This window comes from Saccostrea cucullata, unplaced genomic scaffold (genome assembly GCF_032062105.1).
Source record: "Saccostrea cucullata isolate Sc308-1 unplaced genomic scaffold, CSIRO_AGI_Scuc_v1 ctg2141, whole genome shotgun sequence".
NCBI lineage: Eukaryota > Metazoa > Mollusca > Bivalvia > Ostreida > Ostreidae > Saccostrea > Saccostrea cuccullata.
Window position 1 is genome coordinate 30,842 of NW_026934124.1, and position 13,713 is coordinate 44,554.

Here is a 13,713-nt window from a genome sequence, read left to right on the forward strand (position 1 = left end):
ATAGCTGTTTTACAAATACATCTTTTTATATATAAGAGCAGTTGCGGATAACAGATGGATACCCGAAACCGTAACAGACGGACAGACATCCCAATAACTATATATCCTCCCACTTTTAAAGCGGACGATAAAAAATATATGATACTGGTGATTTTTTCTGTCAGTACGATAATTCCCACCATCGAAAAACTATGTTTACCAAACCCTTTAGGCTCGATAAATCTTTACTCCTTTAGATTCTGAATCATCGTATTGACCTTAAAATATAGCTATGTGGCAACGCACTTTATCATACCGATTATTTGAAGGAATATTGACCAATCTTTACATTTTTTCAAAGTGTGTTAATATGGTCGATATTAACGCACTTTGGAAAAAAAATATTTTCAAAGTGCGTTAGCTTGGTCCAAAATTTTAATGCACTTTGAAATTTTTTTTTCAAAGTGCGTAATTTTTCAAAGTGCGTTGTAACATAGCTATAATCGTATGTTGTGAGATCAACATATCATCAATTTATTCCAAATAAGCTCAAGTGAGCATTTTGGCCAAATGCTTCTTTATCCATTTTTTTTTTGCCCCCTAAAATTTCAGCTTTAACCAACAGGGAGTCATTTTTCTACGGGGGTCATTTTTCTTCACGTGGGTTCTGCAAATTTTAGGGTGGTGACAATTTTTTTACGGGCAAAAGGGTCATTTTTCTACGTCGAATAATGACCGGTGGTCATTTTTCGCTTTTGAATAATGACCCCCGGCCATTATTCTATCGGGGTCATTATTCGTCCTTACACCGGCCAGAACTCAAGTTACCCGGAACGTTTATTATGCGACACTGGACACTTATCGAGGCGTAAAGTGTCGACCACGATGACAAAGCCGTATATTGGTGATTCAAACGTAACTGGCAATTTAAAGAATTAAATCGTGCCTCGATAATGACCACTACTAACCTACCCTGAAAACCTTGTATTGAACTAGCAAAATAGCCAATTAGATTTGTCAATAATGCAGTGTCTAAGAAAAATAATCAGGTTGTTTTAAGTACCCTGATATTATATTTGAATCATTTTAATTAATAAGATTTTAAATGTAACAAATTATCAAAAAAAAAAATTGATTTCCTTTGTAGACCAAATAACGATTATTTCAGATCGACTGTTGCAAATCAAAATATCATCATTTAACCTTTTCTAGAAAATAAAACAACTTTTTCATTCGTCAGTAAAAATAATTTAGCGTTTTTTGTAAACTACTCGTACTTGAAAATAAAGCTGTTCTGCCTTTTTGCGATTTTATTTTGGTCAACGTAAACGCTTATAGCATCAACCATTTTCTAACATGTACCCGTATTTCATCCGCAGAATTATAAACAATTTTAATCACAGTGTTATAAAAATTGAAAAGATTTTGCATTTTGGTCGGTATTTTGTCCCTATCGGACCTTTTGAAAAAGTGTACGAAATGGAGCGTTTATGAATGACGAATCAATTTAACAAATCAAAGTATAAAGTTTAATCTTAGCTAAAAATACATCTCCCTCTTTAATGTTTATACAATGTTATAGACAACGCAAACAACAAGAACTTTAAAACTTAAAGGTGAAAAAAAATGTTTAACTACCAAATAGAATACGTATTATTCTGCGATATAGAAAATTAAGTCGTGAGGAAGTCACGTGAGGAAGGCGATAGCAGAATAAAGTACCCACACTTGTTTTCAACCTATACGATAGGTTTAAAGCACACGTATTCAAAGCTTTTAAAATCTCCACTGCATCTTAGTTTAGAGCTGCTAAAAATCAAGCATTCAATCTTGTCTTTATGATGCTTAATACACACCTCTCCAAAAAAAAAGTTTACCGAATGTTGTAAATCAAAAGATCTTAATCTGTTCATTCGAATTCAATGTCACGAATTCTCGATCGGTGTTACATTGTATCTGCTATGAGTCAACACACAAACTTAAAGTCTCATGCCTTTTGTATTGAAATTCATCTGCAGTCATCTCCAATTCTTCTGATATTTCATAAGAAATCTTGCACGTGTAATGCTGAAAATCAGGATTGGAAACAGTTTGCACAGAAGCATTGTCTTCGGCAATATTTTCTCGAAACAGATCTGTAAATTGTATGTCGAAAAAGCTATCCTGCTTGTTTTCTGAACAATCTTGTTTTTTCTTTGTATTGTGTAGTTTCTGATTTGGATTATTTTGTTCGTTTATTGAATCATTTGGTGTCTCCTTTGCATTGTCTTGCTTTTTATTAAGATTTTGTTGACTGTCCTTTGAATCCTTTATATTTTCGTTTGTATTGTCTTGTTTCTGATTTGGATTGTTTTGCTTGAAATTTGGAATATTTTGTCTGCTTTTAGAATCCTTTGGTGTCTTCTTTGTATTGACTTGTTTCTGATTTGGATTTTTTTGTTCGCCTTTTGAATCCTTTAATATTTCATTTGTAATGCATTTAATGTCTTGTTTCAGCTCTAGATTATTTTTTTCGTTATTTGAATCCTTTGGTGTCTCCTTTGGTGTCTGTTTCTGTATTGATTTATTTTGTTCGGTTTTTGAATCTTTTGGTGTCTTCTTTGTATTGCCTTGTTTCTGAATTGGATTATTTTGCTCGCCTTTTGAATCCTTTAATTTCTCATTTGTAATGCATGTAATGTCTTGTTTCAGATCTAGATTATTTTGTTCGTCATTCGAATCCTTTGGTGGCTTACTGGAATTGAATTGTTTCTGAAATGGATCACTTTGGCCGCTTTTTGAATCCCTTTGTGTCTCCTCTGTATAGTCCTCTTTCTGATTTTGATTATTTTGTTCCTTATTGGAACTCTTCTGTTTCTTTTTTGAACCTTTTTGTTTCTTTTCTGAACAGTTTTGTTTATTTTTTGATTTATTTTGTTTCTCTTTTTTAACTTCCGCGTTTTTCATCTTTTTGGGATCTTTAGCAACCTTTTCTCCAGTTTTATGTCCACTTGCACCGTCTTCGTAAATCTGTTGAATAAAATCAATCCATATTACAGGATCCTTTGGATTTTCTTGAAGGTCATGGCATGTTTTAAGAAGTCCACTCTTTTTCCCTTCGCCATTAATTTTCGAATCAATTGTGTAAGATAGAGAGTCCATCGCCATTCCTCCAGATATTCCCCCCGCCACAGCCCCCGCAGGACCTCCGACGACCATTCCAGCAACAGCCCCTGCCGCTACTCCAATCGGTCGAGAGGCAGATTTCATAATTCTATCCCCTCCATCCTTATCACCAGCAGCATAATGAACTACAGCTTTCAAATGTCCAAGACCGGGCTTACTGTCAATACATCCGGCTGCGTTACAAACAAACTCTTTTTGAGTTTTTAGTGCAGCATCTGGGTCACCAGCAATGGCCTCAACCACAGATCTGATCTGAGAAACACCGACACATCGTTTTGTAAAATTGTCACATGTCTTCTTTGCTCCTTCAAAATCGCAGCAAACCAACTGACACGCTGCTTTCACACAGTCAATTCCTAACAATGAAAAAGTCATTTATATTCTCATTTAATAACTCAAAATATGGAATTATAACGTATCCTGGAAATAACACCAGTTTAAGCTGAATCATCTAAAATCAATGACTGATAGAAAGAAATGCGGACATTTGAAAATTTTCAGTGTTAAATTTCTGTACAGACAAAAAACACAGGTTAAGAATAACTGGGAATTTCTGGTTCATTTTAAAGTTCAAAATCAGTGTATTAGTTTAAATACAGCATTAAAAATAAAGAATCAGCCAATCACCTCTAATGTGCTTTTCTGAATATCGATTTTTTCAAGACGGATTCTTAGGTAGTTTGGTTTTTAAATGGTGCCTTTCAAACTTGATCAGTGTCTTTGTCATTTAAAATCATAAAATTGATTTATATAGAAATTCAAAGTAAACTGGAATAATTTCAAAAATTTAATTAAATTCTCTCTTTTGAAAATCTGTAATGATAGTAGTCGCAAACTGCATGGACGACATTTGATTTGATTATTGCGATTTAAATGTCCTTCATTTTTTTAAAATAAGAGTTGCATCATTGACTGCAAAAGTTTTAATTTATCATTGAACACAAAAGTTTTCTTTCATCTGTCATCCTTAGAAATTATTTCAAATGTTTTTGGTCCAGTGGATGTGTATAATACGCAGACGAATTCCTTAAGGTGGTTGGACACCAAACAAAACTTCACCTGCATATTTTTTAACCCCAATAAAAAAGATTTGTAAAACCATCATTGTTCAGTTTTTTTTGCTAAAATGTAATTTTAATATTTTTCTTGTTATTTTCATGAGAAATATATAATTGATCTGTTTCTTAATTCTTAATCCCTAATTCTTTCAAAAGCTTAATATTGAAGACAAGTGTTTATAAATATGAAGTGTACATAAACTTAAAAATGGCATAGAATTAATGTTAGCATTTTTGTTAAGCATAAAACAGGTAAAAGTTCATTTCTTTAAAACAGCCGGATAACTTCCCCTGAAACTGTCATACTGTCATACTGATTCTACCTCATCAGTCTCCAGTTTACTTCGAGACTTGTTTATTTAAAGTAGCAGTAATTTACTGGCGGTTAATTAGTGAACAAAGAATTTTGTAACTGGGGTCATTTGACGATGAACTAACATCAGATTGAAAGCAAATTTTTAATGCTTTGACTAAATGTCAAAGCACTATGGACACAGTTGCTACTGGCATCAATTAAATGGGATATGCTTTTTCTGCAGTTTATGATTAGCTACAGCAGGCCTGGCTTTCAACTTCCAACAAGCGTTCTTCTGGAGGAGGGGAGGCAGATTGATGCTTAGTATGATGATACTAATGGCATTACGAGTCTTTTGGAATCCGGAAATTCCGGAGCCAAAGCTGATTAACAGAGTGGTTCAGTGTTAGAACAAATAGACGACCTTTAAGAATGATGTTGATTCAGCAATTTCTAAAAAAAATTGCCAACAAAACTAGCAATGCATTTGTCTAAATAGCATTCTGTTGATGCTGTAAAGAGAGAGTTATATAATTGTGAAAAAGTTATAGTGCCTAAAAGTCAACAAGGACATTTGGTGCCAAATACACAAACAAAATTTTACTAAAAAGCATGACCCAAGAATGATGAATGTTCAGAGTTTGATCACAAACTTGATCATAAAATCAACTTGTTCGATTATTAATGTATTCTACCACGGTTATTGAAAACTTGAAAGGAAGCCGCAAGACATCATTCGCCAATAGACCACGAACGTCATCAAAAAATTATCAGATCAGAAACACGTTTCAAATCTGAACAATTCAAATGCATGTTTGGCGGTAAAATGAAATACTTCATTAGACCGCATTGATGTGTCGTCTTTTGCAGTATAAAACTGTAAATTGCATCAAGTTGCTTATGAATGTCGGTTTTTATAGCTAAGCGGGGCAATTCCACGGACCTCCCTACACATTAAACAACGAGTAAAACAAGAACATGTTTTTGTTTTTGTATATTCATTTTAACTGATCAATATATATAACGAACAAATTTGTAATTAAACAAGACTATTTTTAATGCACTGAAAGCTCAAATCATCTGCATTCTATATATAGGTAAGTCAACAAAATTTCTCTCTGGTGTTTAATAGAACAGCGTAATTGAGACATGGTGGCCTAATTCGTTTTTCTATAGAGGAAACAATCGACCGTATTTATCGCCCTTGGTAGAATAGAAATAAAGTCCTTGTTGTCGTGAATGATGCAGAATAACCTCCTCGATCTCGAAATGTTGGTTGTCTGAAATATAAAACAACATTTCTCGACCTCGGAGGTTATTCTGCAACATTCACGAAAACGCGGACTTTATTTCTTAAGCAAACAAGTTGTTGAATTTGGATGGCCAGAAGCATTATGCAGAAATAAGAAATTATCTTGGTTCACCATGCAATACCATTTTGTCTTTGGTCCGGAGAGATTTTTAAGACCAGTGATTAAAAGGGATTATGCTGCATTATGTGACAGAAGGCTCGTCAAGTAATCAGTATTGGAAGGGATTATAAAAACATAGGAAAAGATTTGGACTCATTCAGAGGAACAAGAACGATTTTTCTTGGAAGAAGAAGAATCAAAGTCAGCAGAAGAGATACAAGAAAGATCAGTAACAGAAACCCTGACTGAGGTAAAACTTCAATCTACTACATCTGAAGAATATGCAAGTTTTATGCAAGTTTATAGAAAAAACTACTAGTATGAGTAGGCAAAAAGAGGCATTTTACAATTTGAAGGTGGCAGGATCATGCATTTTAAAGATCCAGAAATATTGAGAATTGTGAATGATATTGAACTTGAGTTTATTCGTAAACCAGTTCAGAACATTAGTGCAATGCATCAATGCAAATTTAATTTGATAGAGAAAAAAGCAACTGACGACGAAATACAGAAATTACCTGATAAAAAGTAAATGGAGATCTTAGCACTTTTACAGGAAACTTGACTTAGAGTGGTGGAAACTATACATTGGGTTTCTAAGGCCCCAATCACCTGAGATCAATCAGATTTGATAACTGAAACAGATGCAAGTTTGCAAGGCTGGGTTTGCAACTGTTTATCACTGAGCATATCAAAAGGTGGCCCACGGAAAGATTCCGAAAGGAATTCTCATATAATGTTTCAGAACTTCAAGCTGTTTATTTTTCATTGCAATCAATATGTAATGATAAGAAAGATATGCACTATTAGCGTTTAATGGACAATACAACTTCTGTAGCATACCTATGTTGTATTAGAGAACAAGGAGGTAGTCGTTCTTTAGAGTGCAATTAAATGGTCAGGAAAATTTTGACTATGGCATACCGGTATCAGAGAACTATACTTGTCAAAATTTCTAATTCCCACTTTTATTTTTTCAAAAAGTTAATCTTTACTTCAATTTACTAGTTGCTCACAAATTTGCCTTTTAAAATTTGCAATACTAACCTGCCAAGGTCATAACATTGTAATCGAATGTGTAATTACTCTACCGTGACCTTTTTTGTTTTAAAGCATGAAGTGCGAATTCCAAATGTTTTTCGGGTATATACTTCATTTTTTTTTACTTCCATGTGTTCTCCATTTTTAATTCTCCACACAACAATGTGCAAGTGAAGTTAAATGGCCCAAGCTGGGCGTAGTTAACGAAATTATGTTTCCTTTTACTATAAGACTAATATAATTTACTTAAAACTTTATAATTACCGTCCTAAAACCTAGAAAGCGGGCCTGAATTCCTTTTAATCGATAGAAATCGCTAGATTTTCAACAAACACCACAAAATCATCTAGAGTTTATCTGGAAAAATCAATTAGAACCGGAACTGAAGTGGCCTCCACTCAATGTCAAACTAGAGGATTGGGGAATGCATATGAAGACGTTATATTACTATTGTTGAGCGTTGATAAACCCCTTTGTTATTCTAATCTCAACCATAATTTGCATGCATGGAAGAAGAGAGATCGGAGTGCAGGACAGATTTTCCAGCAGCAGAATCTAGTGGAACTAGAGGACGACCTAGTCTAAAAATTCAACAAAATAATTTTCTTAATAGTGTGAACTCTTTGAGGAAGGGTTGTCTGCTGTGAATTCGTTTGAATGGAGAATAATGCAGTATTTAACGTTGTGAATTTTTGAATAATTTCTAGGATTCCTTAACGTCTCTGCATATTGTGTTAAAGCGCTTCAATAAAATATATTTAAGTGAGAAAAATTGTTTTGCTACTTTATTTTCCTGTATACTTATTAAATTATACTATTAAAATAATTCAATATAAGAGCAGTGTAAAGCAAAAATTTGCTCGGGGGACTTCGAAATTTTGACTAGTATATTTGGTTACAGCTGCTCATATTCCAGGGAAAAAACACTGCAAGGCAAATTTTGAAAGTAGAGAGTTTAAACATGAATATGAATGGATGCGAAATAAACAATTTTATCAATCAGCTTGTGATAATTTGAATTTTAATCCAGATTTTTATCTAGTTTGCTACACGCCATAATCGTCAATTAGAACAATTTGTGTCATGGAAACCAGAGAATCTTTTGCAACTGATGTTTTTTTCTATTTCTTGGGCAGGCATGAAATTATACTCTTTTCAACCTTTGATTTGATACCATCAGTTTTACAGAAAATAATGTTAAATAAGCCATTGGTACTTAAATAAAGATTGGCCAACGCAACCATATTATGCAACTGCAATGAAATTACTTAAGAAAGTCTAATCTTTGTTCAGAGGGGGAAACTCTGTTGGGCATTTCAGAGACAATGCAGATATACAAAATATGGGAAAATGTCTGTTATCAGAAGATCAATCCAGAGTAGAGATTTATCACGGCAAGCTAAAGAAATGTTGTTGTCTTCACGGAGGGAAAAAACAACTAAATAGTACAAGTTGCCTGTAAGTGGGAGAAATTCAGTATCGTAGACAGGAAGTTAATCCTTTTTAACCACTGAGAATGATGATTTGGGGTTCTTAATTTTTAGCTTACTTGAGCTGAAGGTTCAAGTGAGTTTTTCTGATCAAAATTTGTATGAGACAACATCAGATTTCTACATATGGAACACATCTTACAAAATGTCAGGATGTAGGTATTATATGTCAACTTAGGGAGCATATCCTACAACAGGTCAGCAAGTAGGTATCAGACATGATCAGATGTCTACAGAGAGAGCATGACCTACAAAAAGTAAGGAGGTAGGTATAAGACAACATCAGATGTCTACAGAGGGAGCATGTCCTACAACAAGTCAGGAGGTAAGTATCATATGTCTACAGAGGGAGCACGTCCTACAACAAGTCAGGAGGTAGGTATCAGACAACATCAGATGTCTACAGAGGGAGCACGTCCTACAACAAGTCAGGAGGTAGGTATCAGATATCTACAGAGGGACCACGTCCTACAACAAGTCAGGAGGTAGGTTTCAGATGTCTACAGAGGGACCACGTCCTACAACAAGTCAGGAGGTAGGTATAAGACAACATCAGATGTCTACAGAGGGAGCATGTCCCACAACAAGTCAGGAGGTAGGTATCAGACAACATCAGATGTCTAGCTACAGAGGGAGCACGTCCTACAACAAGTCAGGAGGTAGGTATCAGACAACATCAGATGTCTACAGAGGGAGCACGTCCTACAACAAGTCAGGAGGTAGGTATCAGACAACATCAGATGTCTACAGAGGGAGCACGTCCTACAACAAGTCTGGAGGTAGGTACATGTATCAGATGTCTACAGAGAGAGCACGTCCTACAACAAGTCAGGAGGTAGGTATCAGACATCAGATGTCTACAGAGGGAGCACTACCTACAACAAGTCAGGAGGTAGGTATCAGATGTCTACAGAGGGAGCACGTCTTACAACAAGTCAGGAGGTAGGTATCAGATGTCTACAGAGGGAACACGTCCTACAACAAGTCAGGAGGTAGGTATCAAACAACATCAGATGTCTACAGAGGGAGCACGTCCTACAACAAGTCAGGTGGTAGGTATCAGACAACATCAGATGTCTAGCTACAGATGGAGCACGTCCTACAACAAGTCAGGAGGTAGGTATCAGACAACATCAGATGTCTACAGAGAGTGCATGTCTTACAACAAGTCAGGAGGTAGGTATCAGCTGTCTACAGAGGGAGCACGTCCTACAACAAGTCAGGAGGTAGGTATCAGATGTCTACAGAGGGATCACGTCCTACAACAAGTCAGGAGGTAGGTATCAGATGTCTTCAGAGGGAGTACGTCCTACAACAAGTCATGAGGTACAGGCAGATACAGAATACTGAAAACAGAACACCAAAAAACTCTGTTTGACTAATAGGTTTGACATTATGTTACAAAATTTTTAATTTGACACCTCATTACTCACCTGGGAATCGTTGGTATTATTTCGTTTCCTTATGTAGAGAAGAATGAACAAGCTTACAAAAAATAGGAAAGTTTCTATTAGTGACTGAAAGGTTCCACATGCTAATAAACTATATATATATATAACAGACACTTGCAGAATATAGTGCATTTAAAGTGTAGTGTGGAACATTGTACATGTAATTTACGTATACGATTTAGAATTTTTTTCCTTTAAATGCTGCAATTAAAAATTACCATTTCTTTCATTTGATTATCAGAAGATTGAGATATTTGAACATCAGTTTAATACAGGTAACTCTTGATGGCTCGAACTTCGATCTCTCGAAGTTCTTGATCGCTCGAAGTGAGTCTCCGGTCCCGATTTTTCCCCCTATATAATTAAGCAAATTTACTCTTGATTTCTCGAACTCTTGATCTCTCGAAACCCTTGATCCCTCGAAGTCAAAATGCAGTCCCGCTATGCATATTCTATTGGAATTTACCCTTGAAACCTCGAAGTGGCTATTTGTATACAATGTTACATAATTAGAGACCTTACCTGGACATTTAAATGGCCCCAGGCAGAAGACGCAGGTCTCGAGAAACGGGATGTTTATTCAGGTGACAATTATACTGCTAGGTGATAATTGATTTAGAATTAATTATATGTTGCCTATATGCTATTAAAATAATTATCATCAACTGACTTACGATAATTCGGAGAAGCGGTGTCAATGAAAAGAAGTAAATTGAAGAAAACGAAAAGCTAAATAGTTTAATTTTTATTTCGAGTCAGCGTCAACGTTAAACGAAATATGACAAGCTAATTCAGAGAATTCGTGTCCCCCGCTTAGGGAAAAAGTCGGCTCCCCCTGACTGAATTTGTAGAATTATTAAATGTATACATGTATACTGAAGGAAATAAAATACATGTATGTCAATATCCATATAAAGATTTGATTGCTTATTCTTTATTATGTGTATAGAAGATTTTTTATATGGAATATTTATCACACTGTAATGATGATTTTATAACCTCATAAATTTTTCATTTCACATGCTGAATACTATCATTTAGTAAAAAAAAAAAAGTATTTAAAAAAAAAAATGAAAGGTTCGACCGAGATTCGATCCCGGGACCTCTCACACTTGAAGCGAGAGACATAACCAATAGACCAAGGAGTCGCTTTAAACGGAGTGAAGTATATGCAGAACTGAAGTCACATACATGTGTATATTCATGTTTTCATGTTCGGTATTCTCAAAATTTTACACAATCCATGGTGTTTGATTTATTTAGCCTTTATTAAACAGTTATGATAGATGTAATAAGAACATAAAGTCCGCCGAGAACCTGTTTTATACGCACATGCCCCTGCGCTAAAAATAGCGACATGTAATACTATAAATACTAATAAAACAAACGGGGCGGGGCACTTTGAGAGGGGCGAGAGACGTCCTAGGGAGTTTTGGTATAAAATTACATTGCATAAGCTCAAAATCTTCTTGAAATTTCGCCCGGAAATGATAGTGTTACACACAGACAGAATGTATAAATTTACGACCTTGAACTTTGACCTTTTGACCTCAAAATCAATAGGGGTCTTCTTTAGGCCACGGGGAGTTGTTATGTAAAATTTCATTGCGATAGCTCAAATGGTTCTAGAGATATCGTGTGGAAACGAAAGTGTTTTAACAGAGAGAATTTGCTTATTTATGACCTTGACCTTTGACCTTTTGACCTCAAAATCAATAGGGGTCTTCTTTAGTCCATAGGGAGTTGCTATGCTAAATTTCATTGCAAAAGCTCAAAGGGTTCTCGAGATGTCGTGTGGAAACGAAAGCGTTACAGACAGACAGAAAGACGGACGGACGGACGGACGGACGGACAGACGGACGGACACACATTTGGTTATATATTGGGTACATCAAGTCCAAGTCCTATTGGATACTGCTTATTGGATACAAAAAAAGTGTACACACGAGAGAGCATTATTTGGGTAGTTACTGTTCAAATCTTATTGGATATTAATCCTCGTGTCCGTATTTTATTGGGTTTTTTCTTATTGTTTTTTATTCATTTCAAATTTATTATATATTTAATGTTTGCTGGTAAATTAAGACAAGACTGAAAACCTTTGGTTTTGAACCCATATTTTTGTCAATTTCTGTGATATAGCTCTTTTATTGTGTCACCAAACTAATTTGTTCTTAGCAATAAGGATAAACACCTGTATATTTCAAAATAACTAATATTAAAATATATGAATACCTAAGTGCAAAAAAAAAATGAATTGTGAAAACACAACTCAACACATCTCAGACTCTGTTCAACCTTTCTTGAATAACAAAATTAAGTATTTAAGGAGAAACCTTTTTGAGTCATGACCAATTAATAATAAGCAAATGCCCATTACATGTTTGACAGAATGAAGGTATCCTACAGGCATTGGACAGGTGTCCTATACCTGTTGGGTTGTATTTTGACGAAGGGATTAAACTACCCAAGAACAATTGAACATGTGTACATTGTCCAATTCTATTTGGGTTTCTTGAATCTCCTCATCAAAATACAACCCAACAGGTAATGGACACCTGTCTAACTCCTCTTGGATATCTTCATCCCACCCAACAGGTAATGGACACTTGTCCAATTCTTCTTGGGTTTCTTGAATTGTTTCATCAGAATACCACCCAACAGGTAATGGACATCTGTCCAATTCCTATTGGATATCTACATCCCACCCAACAGGCAATGGACACTTGTCTAATTCTTGGGTTTCTTGAATTGCATAATCAAAATACAACCAAACAGGTAATGGACACCTGTCCAACTCCTCTTGGATATCTACATCCCACCCAACAGGTAATGGACACTTGTCCAATTCTTCTTGGGTTTCTTGAATTGTTTCATCAGAATACCACCCAACAGGTAATGGACATCCGTCCAACTCCTCTTGGATATCTACATCCCACCCAACAGGCAATGGACACTTGTCTAATTCTTGGGTTTCTTGAATCTCCTCATAAAATACAACCCAACAGGTAATGGACACCTGTCCAACTCCTCTTGGATATCTACGTCCAACCCAACAGGTAATGGACACTTGTCCAATTCTTCTTGGGTTTCTTGAATTGTTTCATCAAAATACCACCCAACAGGTAATGGACACCTGCCCAACTCCTCTTGGATATCTAAATCTCACCCAACAGGTAATGGACACTTGTCCAATTCTTCTTGGGTTTCTGAAATTGTTTCATCAGAATACCATCCAACAGGTAATGGACATCCGTCCAACTCCTCTTGGATTACTACATCCCACCCAACAGGCAATGGACACTTGTCTAATTCTTGGGTTTCTTGATAATCCCCTCATCAGAATAGTACCCAACATGTAATGGACACCTGTCCAATTCCTCTTGGATATCTTCATCCCTTCAATAGAATATAAACTAAAAGGTATTGGACATTCTTCTTGGGTTACTCAATTTTTTTTTCATAAGAAAGAAAACCCAATAGGTATTGGACATTGGTTCAACTCTTCTTGGATACTACATCCCAACATTAAAATAAAACCGAACAGGTGATGTTTACCTGTCCAATTCTTCTTGGGTTACTTATACCCTTCATTAAAATTGTCAAATTTGTCTTGGATATTTATACTCTTGCATTAGATTGCAAACCCAATAAGTATGACATTTACCTTCCCTAGTTGAATTCAAATTTATCTGCATAAGCATACATAAGTCCAAAACATATTCAATACTTTAATTCTAACATTCCACATCTCATTCAGTGTACACTTTACAAATAATAGGAAATATATAAGCATTTTGTGCCTAAACTATTTGGCTTTTA